At 34.8% G+C, this 17,868-nt stretch overlaps 1 protein-coding gene across 3 annotated transcripts in view; it reads right to left on the bottom strand.

Annotated features, from left to right (window-relative positions):
* The window catches only part of LOC127170589 (diacylglycerol kinase beta), a 138,879-nt gene that overhangs the window by 106,880 nt on the left and 14,131 nt on the right, over positions 1 to 17,868 (bottom strand). The gene's annotated exons all lie outside the window — the stretch shown is intronic.

Genomic DNA, 17,868 nt, shown 5'->3' with positions numbered 1-17,868 from the left:
AATGGAGAGAACATGAAGATGCTTGCTAAAGTCCTGCATTTCCAGAAATCTCACATGTGTCTAGAATGGCCATCAAACTTACTACAGACACACAGTGAAAAAATACAGATGAAAAGGCAAGGACAGTTGTTTTTGTGACTGACGTTACTGCATATTAATTTGTACAGGCTTCCCCTTCAGACACAATTTTTTTGGGAGGAGATATTAAGTCAGTCATATAAGGTGATTCACTAAGGTATGAATTACTAGTATTTGCAGGTATTTGTCTTAACCCATTTTGGGCCTGTGTTCTTAGGAGATTACACAGGCCTGGTTATCATTGGCTCTGCTGGTTTGTGACTCTGTGTTGATTTGCACTTCTGTTGGTCATTATGGGTGTGAACTGACTGCATCTGTGTTCTTGTGCGGCTTGTCAGTAAATCAACCACAGAACTTTTTTCACTCTCATCTACGCTTCTATGGAATTGCGTTATCACACTAATTTGTCCTTTTTATAGAATCCGGTCCTTACATTGAAAAGCCATAAAAATAAACATGAATGACATACAGGAAATATATATATATTAAGAATTAATCACAATCAAAGAGACAAAAAAAAAATATTACGCTAACTGTAAAAATATTTTTAATATATTCAAATATTATTATACAGTTGAGGTCAAAAGTTTACATACACCTTGCAGAATCTGCAAAATGTTAATTATTTTACTAAAATAAGATTGATCATACAAAATGCATGTTATTTTTTATTTAGTACTGACCTGAATAAGGTATTTCACAAAAAAGACATTTACATACAGTCCACAAGAGAAAATAATACTTGAACTTATAAAAATGACCCATTTAAAAGTGAATAATCCACAGCTGTTTTTTTGTTTAGTGACAGTTGTTTGTGAGTCCCTTGTTTGTCCTGAACAGTTAAACTGCCCACTGCTCTTCAGAAAAATCCTTCAGGTCTCCCAAATTTTTCTTTTTTTTAGCATTTTTTGTGTATTTGAAACCTTTCTAGCAACGACTGTATGATTTTGAGATGCATCTTTCCACACTGAGAACAACTGAGGGACTCATATGTAACTATTACAGAAGGGTCAAACGCTCACTGATGCTCCAGAAGAAAACATGATGCATTGAGTCAGGAGTGTAAACTTTTAAACAGAATTAATTTTTTTTTTTCATTTAGTACTGCCCTTCAGAGGCTACAGAAGATACTTACATGTTTCCCAGAAGACAAAATAAGTTCAATTTACCCTGATCTTCAAATTTACAAAAGTTTTCACCCCCCAGCTCTTAATGCATTGTGTTTCCTTCTGAAGCATCAGTGAGCGTTTGAACCTTCTGTAATAGTTGCATATGAGACCCTCAGTTGTCCTTGAAGATGGATCTTAAAATAATACAGTCATTGTATGATTTTGAAAAAACATCATAATTTAGAAGTAATAGGCTATTTTCTGTCCTTGTTTTGACCCCCCTCATCAGAACATCAGAACGCTCGGTTTGTATAGTTGTGGCGGATTGTAGACTTGGAAGTAAACTCTCACTTCTGTGACTGGCTAATAGTTGTATATGTTTGACAGCCTACATTCCTCACAGATGGACGCTGCTGTGATTTAGGTCAAAAACACATAAATACGCACTACATGTTTTGTAAACGAATGCGCAGTGAAATAAAGTGAACCATGGACCAAGTTTTTACTGATGTGGTCTGGAACTTCATTAAAAAATAAAGTTTATCCCCTCTTCTCCTAATGTTGGGATCAGAAAGAAGGCAATGCAAAATGTTTTTCTACAACTTGGCATTGTACAGTGTCTTGATGTCTTCGGAGCATCTTTATTATTTGGTTTCTGCATTGACCTGCGTTTGCCTCTCTTATAATTTACACTATGAGCACAAATCGGTGGGTGGGGATAAACAGGCAGTGATGTAGAAGCAGGCGTTGATCTTCTTCTGCGGAGGCAGTGTTTAGCCATACTATGGCATCATAGAGTGGCACATTCCACAATCAGTCGTTTTTGGCAGATTGGCTTCAATATAAGCTGTCTTTAAACTAACCAGAAATCTTTGAGCTCTGTAACTTACAGGATGTTTTTGTAGTACAGTGACCTTTCATATGTCAAAATATCAAGGGAATTTTGGTTTTTTCAGGTCATGACTCCTTTAAGTATTTTTTATCGGGGCTTCCCTTTCATTACCGGATTTCAGTTTGAGAGGACATCTGCGCTAATTCTCTCATTTGTTTCCATTCAAGAGATTTTAGAACAAACATCTAACACAAGGTTTGTACTTCCAAACAAATTGGAACAACATTAAATCTCATGAGCTAAGAAAAAGCAACCTCTGAGCAATACAATTTTACTCCAGGGAGACATTTTTTTATTTTTATTTTTTGCCAAGGTGTACAAGTCATGCTGTACGCTGTCTTTTCCTTCATTTGAACATTTGGTTTGCTCCAGTACACCCAGTTAAAACAGCATATAGCTGTGAGTTCAAAGGGCCACTCAGCAAATGACTCACATGGGCCTGGCCTGCTTCTGTGCTCAGCATGCCGTACCAATCAATGTCTCTCGCTCTCTGTCTGCTGAATACTCTCGTTCTGTCTCTATTTCTCTCTCTCTCGTTCTGTCTCTCTCCCTGTTCGGACACTCCCGATGAGTTTAAGCAGAGAGAAAAATCAACAGCAGTTTGCCAGTACACCCACAGGGAGGGAAGAAACTGACATAAAACCTCTGCGAGGAGCAGAGGCATGAGAAACTGCCGTGATGAGAAGAGGAAAAGACAGAGTAAAAAGACAAAAATCAATGAAGTTGATAGGGCTGCCATGAGTTACAGCATGCCAGGGAGTAAGTTCATGTCCAATGGTTTAAAAAGCATAGACTGATGTTTGTTGTACAGAGAAAAGAGTCTGAACACGAGGGAGGATGAAGACAAGGAGCATAAAGTGGCCTACACAAATTGTATAAAAAAAATACTAATGTTTATTTGCTTATTAGGGGACAATGGATGCTAAATTCAGTTTATTATGTGTTTGCATATAAATATGTCTTACACAACCACCCTACAATGAAAAATGAAAAATCCATTTACTCCTTTTTTTAATCCTCAAAAAACCTAAACAGTCTCAGCCCTGTAGGATTGGATGCTGGGATGCTGGTTTTAGCTGGTCCTTTGCTGGTTTATGCTGGCACTTTGCTGAACCAGCACATGACCAGCAAAACCAGACCAGCTAAAACCAGTATTCCAGCATCAAAACCAACCTAACCAACATATGCTGTTTTTTTCAACAGGGAAATATCAAGCCATTATATTTTTCTGAGCAGTATGACATCATATCGCTCAGCCCCCACCCTCGACCACTGTCCCACATTAACATATTCCCGCCCTCAGCCAGTTATACAATGTCCACCAATGTCTCATAAGCAATGCAGGTGTTTCGTAGTTGTAAAAGTGAACTTAAGAGTCTTCATGTTCTCCCGGCATCAGAGCCACTGAGGACGCAGTGGATTAGTTGTGTTTTTAATGTAATAATGGTAATGCGCCACCGAATACACACACACACACACAAAAAATGTAAGAGAGGGGCGGGGTGAGCAGTAGCTCATTATCATTTAAAGAGACATGCACCAAAACGGCTCGCTGTGAACGGAGCCAAAGTATGTTGCAGACATTTCATGAAGACCCTAAAGCAGGGGTGCTCAACCCTGTTCCTGGAGATCGACTTTCCTACAGAGTTTAGTTCCGACCCTAATCAAACACACCTGTCTGTAATTATCAAGTGCTTCTTGAGATCCTAATTAGTTGGTTCAGGTGTGTTTGGTCAGGGTTGGAGCTGAACTTTGCAGGAAAGTCGATCTCCAGGACCAGGGTTGAGCACCCCTGATCTAAAGAATCATACCTACTTGTGGAAAATCTCCTTTAAAAAATGAATTCTAAATGATTATTTGAAATAATTCTATTATTTTAAATTTAAATAAAAACCTTTTTGATTTCAACTGACTGTTTCTTGGAATTCTTAAATTTAAGGAAATTCACTTCTGCGGAAAACACTAACAGCACAAGCAAAGGAACTGATAAACAAAAAATGGATGATAGAGAATGAAAGACCAAATAAAGGGGCAAATATGGCCTTAAGTTGTAGATAAATAAAGATAAAATCTTGATGTAGGTGGTGGTATAGCTATATTGAAACAGAGAAGCAGAGATTATCACTGAGTGGAATCTTGCCTACTATTCTTAAAGTAAGTCTTAAAATGAATCATCCAACCCAACTAAACAGTATGAATTGACTGTATTATGGACCTTTCAGACGAGAGAGCAGTGTGGTTATTATTCCTGATCCATACACAACATGCTTGTATATATTTACCATTTTAAAACATTATTTAAAAGCCAATATAACCATGAATACAGGCATATTACCTCACATCAGAAAGAATTATATGGCCACGTTCACACAGCAGCAGTCAGTCAATACGGCTGTCAGTCCTGTATTTCAGTCCTTATTACGGTTACGTTCACACACAGTGCAGTGTGGTTATTATGAGTGTGACAAGCGCATTCTAGAACTCAAACGCTCCGCTCTTCACCCAAATATATAAGCTGCAGTCGGTTAATGAATGTTTGATAAATGAACTCGTGGCTCGATTGGACTCGTCGTGTCAGAAAGTGATAAAACTTTCAGTTTTATGGACGTCTCCATCTTTGATATTACTTTGGTCACTGTTGCTGTGGTTACTGTTAAGGAATATGGGCTTGACTTCTGTTGCACGTTCATACAGACAGTATTTGAGATGCAACTGCGGTGTGAACAGGACATTTCGAGACGCACACCTGTAAGTAAATGCGGTTGTCATTCCAAAAAACTCACAGTGTGAACGAAGCATGTCTATAATTCACATATTTGCAAATTAGCACTAGAACAGACACAGAAATTGAATCATCTAAATAATAATTCTATCAGCTTCTAAATCACTATCACAAATAATAAATCATTTATTTTCTGTTATATGGTTTAATGTATTTAAAAAGAATGACGCATAAATTACGTGCCACTCCTGGATAAAAACACATCAGCAGGACTAAGGAAACAGGATCTTAATTGAAACATTGCTTTAAATTAGCTTTGATTAGCGATGATTATCTTTGTATAATTAAATGATCAATCCAATAATAAGGAATCACACAAGCTTGTCTGGTAGTATATGGAAATAACAGAAAGACAAATAAGTCAGTGATAACCTATGAAAACACTGACATTAGTGTGTACTGTATGCATAAACAGCTTACATTTCCATGAATAAGAGACTTCACATGAGACATCATTTATTTTCACCCATAAGTCATTTTACTTCACTATGATTTATCAAGTACATATCAAGTACATCACTTCTGTTACCATCTATGACTTCAGAGGGAATTTGCTTTTCTCTTGTGGAACATTTCACACAGAGACCCAAAAATAGACCTGAACTATTCCTATGGGACACGGCCCAACGTAATAACTCAGAATTACACACAGAATTTTAATTCCCAAAATTAAACTCTCCTTTCAGCTTGCCAGACATGATATCAATACACATGATCTAGGATAAATAATATAGAAGACTTGTCATAACTGTACTAGCCGCTTGATAAATATGTGCCAAACCATTAGCACAACAATGTAGCAAGAAAAAAAATGGCTGGATTTGAGCCCTAGTGCTCTAGTAAGAAGGCTTGTGTTTTCGCCTACCCTTAAAATAACTCCTGTTTCACACTTCAGTTTAACAAAGGTTATCTACGATTCAGAATCAAAATAATTAAGCTTATGTATATTTCTTATATTATAATTCATATAGCCCTAAAGAGTTCACGATGGTTTTAAAACATCCTGCTGAGGGGAAGAGGCTCAGATTTCTGCTACATTAAGTAGGGCGGGGGGGAAAAATTGATTCTGTTACAAATCATGATCTTTTCACCTTGATGAAAAAATAGATTTCTATAAGCTATGAAAATTATCAAAAAATAAAGTCTTTTTGCACTGGTATCTGCACCACATGTTAAAAAAGGCAGAAGTTTTAAAACTTATATCCACCACTCCTGACTTTGCAAAAAAAAAACCAATAAAAACACAATATGCAATATTTATGTACAATGAAAGGGCTTGGTGATACAGTATGACCAGAAGAATTATCACGATAAAAATATTCATATCAGTATATTGTTAAAATTTCACAATTTTATTTCTTTCAGGTTTAAAGGCAGATTTTTGCTCCTAAGTGAAAGTTTTAGAAACCAGACCGTTATTGTGGCTTTAAACTTCTCTTTATGTTTAGAACTTATTCATATTCATACTCACATTCGAACACTTTTTTTTTTCTTTACACTTTTCCTGTCATTCTTCCTTAAAACAGATATCTGAATTAAAAAATTAATTTCTTAGTTTCTGCATGTTCTAGTGAGTGATATTGTTTCAAATCATGACACAGGTTTGTGTTCCCTGACTTTGATGATGTGTATTTTCAGCACAGTTTGCAGTGCAGGCTGCAATATTAATAACGTTCAAACGCTGATGCTCCAGAAAGAAAAATGATGCATTAACAGCCAGGGGTGCAAACTTTTGAACAGAATGAGGATGTGTACATTTTTCTTATTTTGCCTAAATATCATATTTTTCATTTAGTAGTGCCCTTCAGAAGCTACAAAAGATTCTTGTTTTCCAGAAGACAAAAGAAATTTACCCTAATTAAAAAAATTTTCACCCTCCCAGCTTAATGCATTGTTTTTCCTTCTGCAGCATCAGTGAGCGTTTGAACCTTCTGTAATAGTTGCATATGAGGCCCTCAGTGATCCTCAGTGTGAAAAGATGGATCTTAAAATCATACAGTCATTGTTGGAAAGGGTTCAAATACGCAAAAAGGCTGAAAAACCAAAGAATTTGTGGAACCTGAAGTATTTTTCTACAAAAACAGCAAGCAGTTTAACTGTTCAGGACAAACAAGGGACACAACTAAACAACACAGTATTAAGAATCAAGTGTACTGTATGTTAACTTTTGAACGGGGTCATTTTTACAAATTCAACTATTATTTTCTCTTGTGGACTATATGTAAACATCTTTTATGTCAAATATCTTATTCAGGTCAGTACTAAATAAAAATAACATCTATTTTGTATGATCCCTCTTATTTTGGTAAAATAATTAACATTTTGCAGATTCTGCAAGGTGTATGTAAACTTTTGACCTCAACTTTATGCCACCAGACGCTGGAAGATCAAGTTATGACACTGTTCACTGCTTGTCTACTGCTTCGGCAGCTTAAACTCTTTGCATTTACCTATGGAAAGCAGTCTCTTTTTATTCATTTCATAATACAGAATTAGGATGTCCAAAAGTAAGTATGGGCCAATTTTCATGACCACTGAATTCACACTTCAGATGTTGATTTCACAGTTCAAAATCATCTTTAAAAGTTTAGTCTAACAATTTCTCTTTTTCTGACCTTTTTAGCTTAAAAAAAAGACTAAAGCACTATGGGGTCTTGATAAAAGAACGAGATCATGTTACTGTGCTTCAAACAGACAGGCTGCAAAATTAGCTTCATGGAGGTGTTGCAATTTCCTGCTGCTAGAACACTGTGAGAGTCAAATCTGTCTGCTCTGCCCTAATGAAACAAGACGTGCTGTACTGAGTGCTAAAATGGAAAATGGGAGGTAAAGTCAAGGTGAACAAATGAAAAAAAACGAGAGAGTACAGAGACTATAAAAACATAACTGTCACCTAATGAGATAAAAAGGTTTGTGGTAAAGGAATTAATTCTACTATCACCAGACACCGGAAAATATTTTTTGATCCTCCCACCATTCAAACTGCCTTTCTGTTTTCTATTCCTCCTTACGGTTAAAAAAACAGTTTCTTCCTGTGTGGGTTACCCTCATCACTCATAGTATTTTCTCTTGCGTCCTCCTTCTAACAATGTAAGCTATACATCCATTCGTTACAACGGTCAAGGGCAGAATTCAGTAAAAAGCCAGTTAAGGACATGTGTACATTAAAGGAAAGATCAAGAGATGACGTTAATGGCTGTACTGTGCAAAAGCACATGTGTGTGTGTTTGTGTGTGTGTGTGTGTTAATGGGCTGCTGGAGCCACGTGCTGATCAACAGGATGGGGCCTCCCCTCTGTGTGGAGAGGGATTCTGTTTGCTCAGACAGTTGCCTGGCAACCTGACGTCATAAGTTTGCAGCAAGGAGATGAACTGTAAGTGGTTATGGGTTTGTGTGTGTGTATCTGGATGAGGTTGTGTGCGCTGGTGAATTATATGTGTCTCTGTATGTACCAGGCCACAAGACAGACCTAATGACTCATGTACCCTTAACATTAACATAGATAGGGTACAGGAAGTTCACTGCCATTCAGAATTTGTCAATTTATGCCCACAAACCATATTAATTAGGGGTTAGTGCAACTTAAAGGAGAAGTCCACTTCCAAAACAAAGATTCACATATAATGTACTCACCCCTTTGTCATCCAAGATGTTCATGTCTTTCTTTCTTCAGTCGTAAAGAAATTATGCTTTTTGAGGAAAACATTTCAGCATTTTTCTCCATATAATGGACTGATATGGTGCCCCGAGTTTGAACTTCCAAAATGCAGTTTAAATGCGGCTTCAAATGATTCCAAATGCGGTTGTAAACAATCCCAGCCGAGGAAGAACGGTCTTATCTAGCAAAATGGTTATTTTCATTAAAAAAAAATACAATTTAAATACTTTTTAATCTCAAACGCTCATCTTGCCTTTCTCTCCCTGAACTCTGCGTATTCTGGCTTCAAAAATCATTTTAAAATCATCCTACATTGCTGCAGAAGTACCAACCCAGTCTTTGTAAGGTAAACATGCAAAGAAGATCAAACACCCTTAACAAAAAAGGTAAAACAGCGATATAGGATGATTTGAAGTTGAGGGAGAACATGAGATGGGAGTTTTTCGACATACCCTAACTGTCATTAACCAGAAAAAAACAGTCCAGGCAGAGTAAGACAAGACGAGCATATGGCATTTAAAAGTATATAAACTCGGCTGGGATCGTTTGCAACTGCATTTTGGATCGTTTGAAGCTGCATTTAAACTGCATTTTGGAAGTTCAAACACGGGGCACCATATCAGTCCATTATATGGAGAAAAATGCTGAAATGTTTTCCTCAAAAAACATAATTTCTTTACGACTGAAGAAAGAAAGACATGAACATCTTGGATGACAAGGGTTTGAGTACATCATATGTGAAAGTGGACTTTTCCTTTAATATTTAGGATTGATGATATAAGGAACATTACAGATGCATATATTCTCAAAATTTCAACAATCATTCATATTATGGGTAATACACATCCATTACACTTGATTTAGTATATAAAAAAAGTGAACAACTCACTGTAGATGCAAGGAAATGCTTTTAAAATAATCAAATACACAAAAGGTCATAGATTAAACAAAATTCAAGTGTAAATCAATGGCATGGAGAGAAAAAAATCCACTTTCCATATGAAATGATCTCTAAATGGACTCTTTAGATGTCATAAATTACTAAGGTTGTCAGAGCTGCGCTGCAGTGCACTGCACGATTCTCAGGACGTACATAGGAGTTGGTGGCTCATGGGAAGCCAGGTTCACGTCCCGATCCAATTACCCCCTCTCTCACCTCTTTATTCCAGTTTACACTTTACTATCCTAGTTTAAATAAATACAAAAAGCCCCCAAAATTAGGCATGTTCCTTATTATTATTGTACTAGTTACAGTTTAAACATAATGCTTTACAGAACTGGGTTTTGACAAATTTCACAATTCGATTCAGTTCAATATCGATTATTTTATATGTATCAGGTACAGTACCAATTTTCGTAAGGAAAATAAAATCTCTCAAATATTGCTGTAAAATATTCATGAGAGTCAGCTGGTACTACATTAGTATAATCAGGGTTTAATCAGGTGGACTTCAGGGCCCAACATTAACGCTTCATTAACGCTAGACAAGTAAACTGATTGAGACATCAATAACCAAAATTAACTAGGCAATCACCAAAACACAAGTATTATTCTGATTTTATTACATTTAGAGTAAATGGCGATAGTGGATATAGCTACTGTATATAATGCATGTACAGACGGTACAAGGTTGCACTGCTAAAGCGAGGCTCACACAGCCTCTCCAGGAGAAATCATAACACGCAACAAAGAAACTCAGAATGCTAAGGTAAAAATTAAAAATGGAAGGTTTTTATATTTAAATGCAATTAGGCAACATTTTCACCATCACAACTGTTCAAAAGTACAATAATATAACATCACTTACATTTTAGGCAGAGCACTGCTTTTGTTTTATTTCAGCAGCAAAAATAATTCCACAGAAAGTGAACAACCAGACAACTCATTGCTGATTCATTGACTCAGTGTTTTGAACGAATCGGTTGAGTCAAAGTTTCATAAGCCCATGCATAAACATCTGATGAATCAGCCATTCGAATTAATCTTTTGAATGAACCACTCAATGACTCACTCATTAGACGCTCACTTGCCGTCACCGATTGCCGTTTTGTTTGAAAGTATCATATTTCAAACAATCTCATAACATTGTTTAATTGTATTTTTGCAATTGTATTTTTTCAGTGTTTATGTTGCAACAGTGTTTATGTAACATATCATATTATTGTAATTGAATTTATAGATCAAATGTAAGAATTTGAAATGGAAATGAAGTATTAATGAGGTTGGGGGGAAAGTCCTCTATGAGAATATTGCTTCAGAATAATTCATACAAAAAAATATGTATAAATATATATAAAATATATATAAAATACATAACAAATCCCAATTTAACCCCTGACTATAAGTTATTATGGTAACTTTTCTATTACATAATTACATTTCTACTCTAATTAGTTTTTTAAAATATAAAAATTTAAATAGTGGCTGTCATAAAAACTTGACAGATTTATTCAAACAAAGTAAATACTGAAGAAGGGTAAAAATTATAATGAATACATTATATGGTGCTTATGGAGCTTATGGCCACTGAATATGTTTTTTCTGAGGTAAATGTGACGTTTCGTGACTGTTATATTGACGTCTTTCCATGGTTGAAACGCTGATTGAGCGATTACATGAAATATGGATTTTGGTAAGTTTTAATCTTTCTTTTAATATTTTTTGGATGTGGATTTATGTTTATTTCCTGCTGTGACTGGTATTAAAGCAGAAGAGATGATAAGTTCACGTGCGCGTCACGCTGCCGATTCTTGGGGTTTAAGAATTGATATTGTTTTGTGAAAATGAGAATCAATTCAAATTGAGAATTTTTTACCCAGCTCTAGTGCTTTATGATTTTGATTTCTATGTACATTGCAGCATATTCAGCACATTTTCACTTAAAGATGTTAATATGACGTAAAAAATCCGAACACAATAAGAATTTTTCTTCTTGCCTAGTCAGACTTGTGTTTCAGATTTTTACATGCCATGTCAACATTTTTAACATAAAATATATACCCATAATGTAAAATTCTGATTTGATGTCGTTAAAAATGTTTTTACTTTGCAAAAACGGCTACAATTCATACAAACTGATGAATTAAAGTCTATCACAAATCATTTTCACAATCTATGTATTTTAGAAACCTAAATGATGTTTTGGTGGCGACTTATCTACACTACCATTCAAAAGTTTAGTGTTAGTAAGTTTTTTTGGTAACACTATAGAACACTGTTCCATCATTAATGAATAACTACACACGAACAAATGACTAATGCACTATTAACATTTTAGTAACTACTATTAACTAACAAGAAACTCTGATTAACGAATCAGTAAGTCACTCAGTTGAACATGGTAGTTCACTATTAGCTAATCAGTAACTACTATTTTTTTCGTATCTCCCAGAGAACTACTAAGAACTACTATAAACAATCATAATTAATGTGAATAAGGCAAGATGTATAATTAATTCTAAAGTGAAGGATCATGGTTAATCCACTAGTAATGACTCGGGTATTGCCAAATACTGCAGAAGGAATTACTAATTATTTGGATCCGTATTCTAAAGTGAAATGCAGATTAAAAACTATTGAGGTTTTTATAAGTATCTGGATAGTAATACTTCCGATGGCTTTGGTAACACTTGAGTCATTACGATAACGATAACTATCGCGATATAATTTTCCTCGATAAAACGATATGAAGAGTTCAATAATTGTTCTATATAATGTTTATGTGCCAAAAGCGTAACGAAACAGCGCAACTCATTTGAATCTAATGTTTTTAGACTACCGTTTTTCATACAAATAGGCTACCTATAAAACCATGTAGTTATATTTTTACCATGGTATTGATTATGTGTGTTTTTAACTGTGTTTATCATGATTTAAAATGTATGCTTGCTACTATAGGAGAACAATGCTTAATAAAAAAAAAAAAACCTGGGTCAGATCAATTTTTACAGATGTTAATGAACAAAAATTTACCTCTGCATCCTCAAGCTACTATCAAATGTGCATTTCTAAGAGACAAAAAAAGTGATATTATTATTACTATTAATTATTATTATTATTATTATCAAACACCTGTTTCTTCATTTAAAACAATATAACTTATTAGAACATGCAGAAATACATTTTTCTATTTAGATTTTTATTTTTTTATTTTGTTGGTCAAATGAATGGTCTGGTTTCTATAACTTTCACTTTGGAGCAAAAATTTGACTTTAAACTTGAAAGAAATAAAAAATTGACATTTATCGTGATAATTATCGATATCGACTGATATGAAAAAAAAATTTGTGATAATTTTTTTGCCCATATCGCCCAGCCCTACTAGTGGATGATCTTCACTTTAGAATACGGATCCAAATAATTAGTAATTTCTTTAGAAGGATGTAGTAATACTTGAGTCATTACTATCCAAAACCTTACATATACCTCAATAGCGTACAATGATTTCAGTCATTACTAGAGAGTTATCATGATCTTCACTTTAGAATACAGAATCAAAAAATTAGTAATTCCTTCTTAAGTATTTGGTATTATTCATTACTAGTGGGTTACCATGATCTTTACTTTAGAATTAATTATACATTTTGCATCATTCACATTAATTATGAACCTGTATAGAGTAGTTCTTTGGGGGATATGGAAAAACTGCATTATTTGATCAAAAATACAATAAATGTTTGAATAGCTGACTGAATCCTTGCTGAATTAAGTACTAACTTCTTTAGAAAAAATCTGATAGGCTCCAAACTTTTAAACAGTAATGCATATAACCTGAATTCACCACAAGGTGAAATACATCACAGAAAGGCATAAACATGACCAACAATCGTAAGACGTAGTAAAACACAGCAGTGACAGTTCCATCGACTGTTTACAATCTCTTTCATACTGAATCCTTACTTCTGAACCCTAAAGGTGCTTACAAGGCAGTGGTAGCTCACGAAACCACCTCAGTAGATCAGACTGCAGTAGGAACGTTGTCTTCACTGGGACACAGAGCATGTTGTCCAGCGAGGCTTGTTCAATGAACGCAGATCTTACTCCGCGTTATATTGCCTCCCAGTCCCATTAAACAGTATGAGCCTCATTATTCTCCCTCTCCCTCTACTCCCTCCTGTCTAGCAGTGAAGAAATGCATGTACCTTATTCCATTTGCCTCTCTGTCTCCAACTGACACTCCATTATCCTCCATCCCTGGAGTATTTATACCATTCCCTCACAACCCTTTCTCTGTAGCCATCTATATTAGATCTTTCTCTCCATTTTTCTCATCCTCCCACACTTTCCTCCAAACTACACCAGCTCGGTCCACGATGCATCTCCTTTTCATGTAGAATTTATGTGACCTTCCTTTTACATGCACCTTCTTATTTTACCCTCTCTCAGATCAATTATTTAAGTCTTTCTATGTAACACACTGATGGTTCTCTATGTAAGAAGTAAAATTAGTTTGCATCAGAGTTGAAATACTGGGGAATGTGTGAATGATTTGTAATGTGGGCGCAACATAACAGTTTCAGAGCGACAGAGATGTGATGCCCACGGTGGAAAGGAACTTACGGTTCTAAAAGTGGTTTACAGATAAACCAGAAATCTCAGCGATTTTTAGTTGAGCCGTTGACGGGCTACAGTATGAGCAACTACGTCCTCCTCGTATCATCCCTTCCCACTCTGCCTCAAACACAGAGTTTCCAATAACCTTATTAATCACTGTTGCACTATTCAGTAAAGTACCATAGGAAATTATTAATGCTAATCAGCAATAAAAATCCACTTGCACTCACCGTCTTCAATTCCTGTCACGACCTTCCTCCCACTGATCATGAAATGTTTTAACAATTAAACAGTGAGCTAATCATATATTCAGTGCCAAAAGGATATTTTAGGAAAGTCTTGCTCATCAGCAGCCTTATTTTTTTTAAGCGACTTTGTGTTTCAATTCATCACATGTTTAGTGTCTTTAACGCAAACAAGTCTCTAAAATAAGTCATAAACACACAGTAACCATACAATACAATGTCCATATGCAGTCATATTCCACTGACAAATTTACATCTCACATTAGTGGAATTTTAGTGAGATGCTTATGTAGAAATGTACGCAACCGTAAAGAACTCAAAGCGAAGTACAACTGCAATATTATGTGAAATTATCCAGATCTACAAGCCTCTCAGTTCACACTTGACACTTTAACTGCGTCATGCTGCTCTATGAAACCATTTCTAAACACTACAGTAAGAGGTGTTCTTATCTGTGGTACTGCGCCTAAGAACATAGATGGACATCTATTCATTATGGAAACAACAACTGCTTTATTCCCTTCATACGCAGGAGGCACGTAACTGTATCAAATTTTCATATCATGGTATGGGTTATTCTCACGAAACTATTAAAACACCACGGCACTACCTATTTTAAATATTAAACATGCAATTTGGTAATAAAAAAACCCATCATAATGAAGACAATACTGTTCTCTACCTTGCACAAATAGTCATTTCAACATAGAAATTAATTATTTTTGCATTTTATTGCATTTTCTGCTAAAATTCTCATTACCGAAATGCGTCCGGCTATGTCTGAACACATGTTATGTTGTAATTAAAACATATTAAAATGAAAATATTCTGAAAAAAGTAAATGGATATTTTTCTAGATGTTTTCACATGACAGAAAAACTATAGACTGAATATTTATGTATAATAGTAATGATACAATAGTGGAAAGATTAAGTGTCCATCACTGATTTTCTCATACTCCGCAACATTTTTTAGGGGCCATTTACACACAGATTTTTTTTTGTAAATAAATCTTGATTTTCAAATAAGCAACACATGTGGCAGAACCTTTAAAATAGCTACCAGGTAGGCAGATCCCTTTATATTTTTCCAGTTAAAAGTTAAAAATGAACTTATCAGACCATGTACACGACAAATTGATTATCATTACCGAAACAAGTAGTTTTCCACATTTAGAAAAATATTTGATAAACAATTTTCTATAAAAATGGACTTCATTAATGTCTGATTATGTACATTGAATGAAAACTTGGCTACATCATAATGGCTTCTCTGTTGTTAGCAAAACATGCTAGGGCACCTCATCCTCCGCAACACCATTCTCACATTCCGCAACAATTTAAGGCAAGTTGCGGTAGAGAGAACTTCTATTTCGGTAATGAGAATTTAATCATATAGGCTACTTTTACAAGGAAAATTAGTTAGTAATTTAAATACTATTTTATAACTGTTGATATTTTGAGAAAAAAGCTTAGGCAAAGGTTAGGGTGACAAATTTCAGAGAAAACTTTTATACCAACCCACCAACTCTCTAGGAAGGAGAGAGATGTTATGGGTTGAAGATTACAGCAAGATTAATTATCAGAAAAACGGTCTACAGTGTTGAAAAGCCTAGACAAATGTGCACACTCAGACACATGTTGGTACATCTATATTTATGAAGACTTTCTATAGGTGTAATGATTTTTATACTGAGCTACAGTATTTTCTATACACTAATCCCACCCCTAAACACAACCCTCACAGAAAACTTTGTGCCATTTTACAATTTTAATAAACAGTATGTTCTGGTTTAAGGGAAGTGTTGGATATTCTTAATGTAGGGTTAGAGACTTGAAACGTGAATACACTCACATTATGCTGACATTTAGTCCTCACTAAGAAGGTAAAATTAGTTGACATACACAGGTTTGTTTCAGAATATTAGTGGGACCGCTCATAGCCATCCACTGTTTTACATCAGGTTTATGATATTTTCTATGTCCTATCCTATCCGAAGTTTAAATATAAAGTTCATATTTGTTAATATTTTTAAATGGTGAGGACACACAAAATGTCCTCACAAGTACAGCAATAACAATATTAGTGTAAACACATAGATGGTAATGTTATGTGTATTCTAAACACACGCTGCAGTTATGGTTTTAAATGTTTGTGCTCTTTAAATTCAGGTGGATTCTGATTGGCTATCAATGCTTTTATTGTTCATTAGCTGGAAAAAATCATGCAGAAACAGGGTTGGGGTGATAGGCTTGGTCTAACAAAGCCTGTTACATTACAATACATCAACTTTCACTTACCACATCAACAGAGTAAGGAGAGATGACTGATGGGACAATGGTGAATAATTTGCAAATCCTGAGCAAATTATGAACAAACATCTAATTTTGGAAAAATGTGTGACAAGTACTGTCACTGTGCAGTATATCGGCCCAACACTATTCTAAAACTAATTCCACTGATATTGTTTATTTGTCCCTTAATCGTTTTATGTGGACTCTACAATGTAAAAAACAATTTGTTAAGGAAACTTAAAATAATTTGTTACCTGGCTGCCTTAAAATTTTATGTTCTGTCAACTCAAAAAGTTTTGTCAGCTTGAAATATTTAGTTTTACTAAGTGACAACTTAGAATTTTGAGTTGATTCAACTTAAAATTTTAAGGCAGCCTGGTTACAAACAGCTGTTAAGTTTAATTTTTTTTTTTTTTTTTTTGTTTAGTAAACTCGAGTATCTAAGTTATCACTTAGTACAACTTAACATTTCAAGTAGAATAAACTTATTTGAGTTGACTGAACTTAAAATTTTAAGGCAGCAGGGTAACAAATTTTTAAAGATTGGTTAGGGGTATTTTGAAGGAGAACATCTTTATGGAAAAAATTAAATAAAATAAGAAAAGCTAAAAACATTACCTTTAAGACATTTTCTGAGTGTGAACCATCCTTTTAAGACTGAGGACTTTTTAATCATGTGTTGTAAATATAAAAAATAAAGCTAAAAATACAATACTAATATTTATATCTTTATTTTCTAACATTAAACCATCAATCTTTTATGTAGGATGCCCTTAAAGCTGCTTCTTTTCTGGCAACAGGTATTAAAAACCTCTCATTACTAATCAGGGGCCGTATTCACAAAATGTTTTATCTTACTACTGCATTAAGAGTTCTCCTAAACGGTGGCAGAAATTTTTAGCTAAGAGTTTTTTCTCTTAAAACATATTCACAATGCTGTTGACTTTAGCTGATTTTACTAAGGGATGGGAAGAAATCTTAAGCTATGAGAAAGGACGGGGTTGACCTTATTGTAATTGCAGGATGGGTCTCTGTCAGTCATTTTATAATAGAAATATTATAGAATTAGCTATCATGTTGCCATAATCAAATAAATATTTAAAATAAAAATGTTGCTATATTCAAATAAGATTTTTGAAACAAAGGCGGATTACTGGCAAAACCATTTTTATTGTTTGTGATTTGGTCTTAGTGACTTAGGAGTCCTCTTGACTACTACTAACTTTTCCCATTTTGGAGATGCTTTTAGTGTTAAA

The sequence above is a fragment of the Labeo rohita genome, chromosome 9, assembly GCF_022985175.1.
Source record: "Labeo rohita strain BAU-BD-2019 chromosome 9, IGBB_LRoh.1.0, whole genome shotgun sequence".
NCBI lineage: Eukaryota > Metazoa > Chordata > Actinopteri > Cypriniformes > Cyprinidae > Labeo > Labeo rohita.
This window is presented reverse-complemented; position numbering and strand designations above follow the sequence as displayed.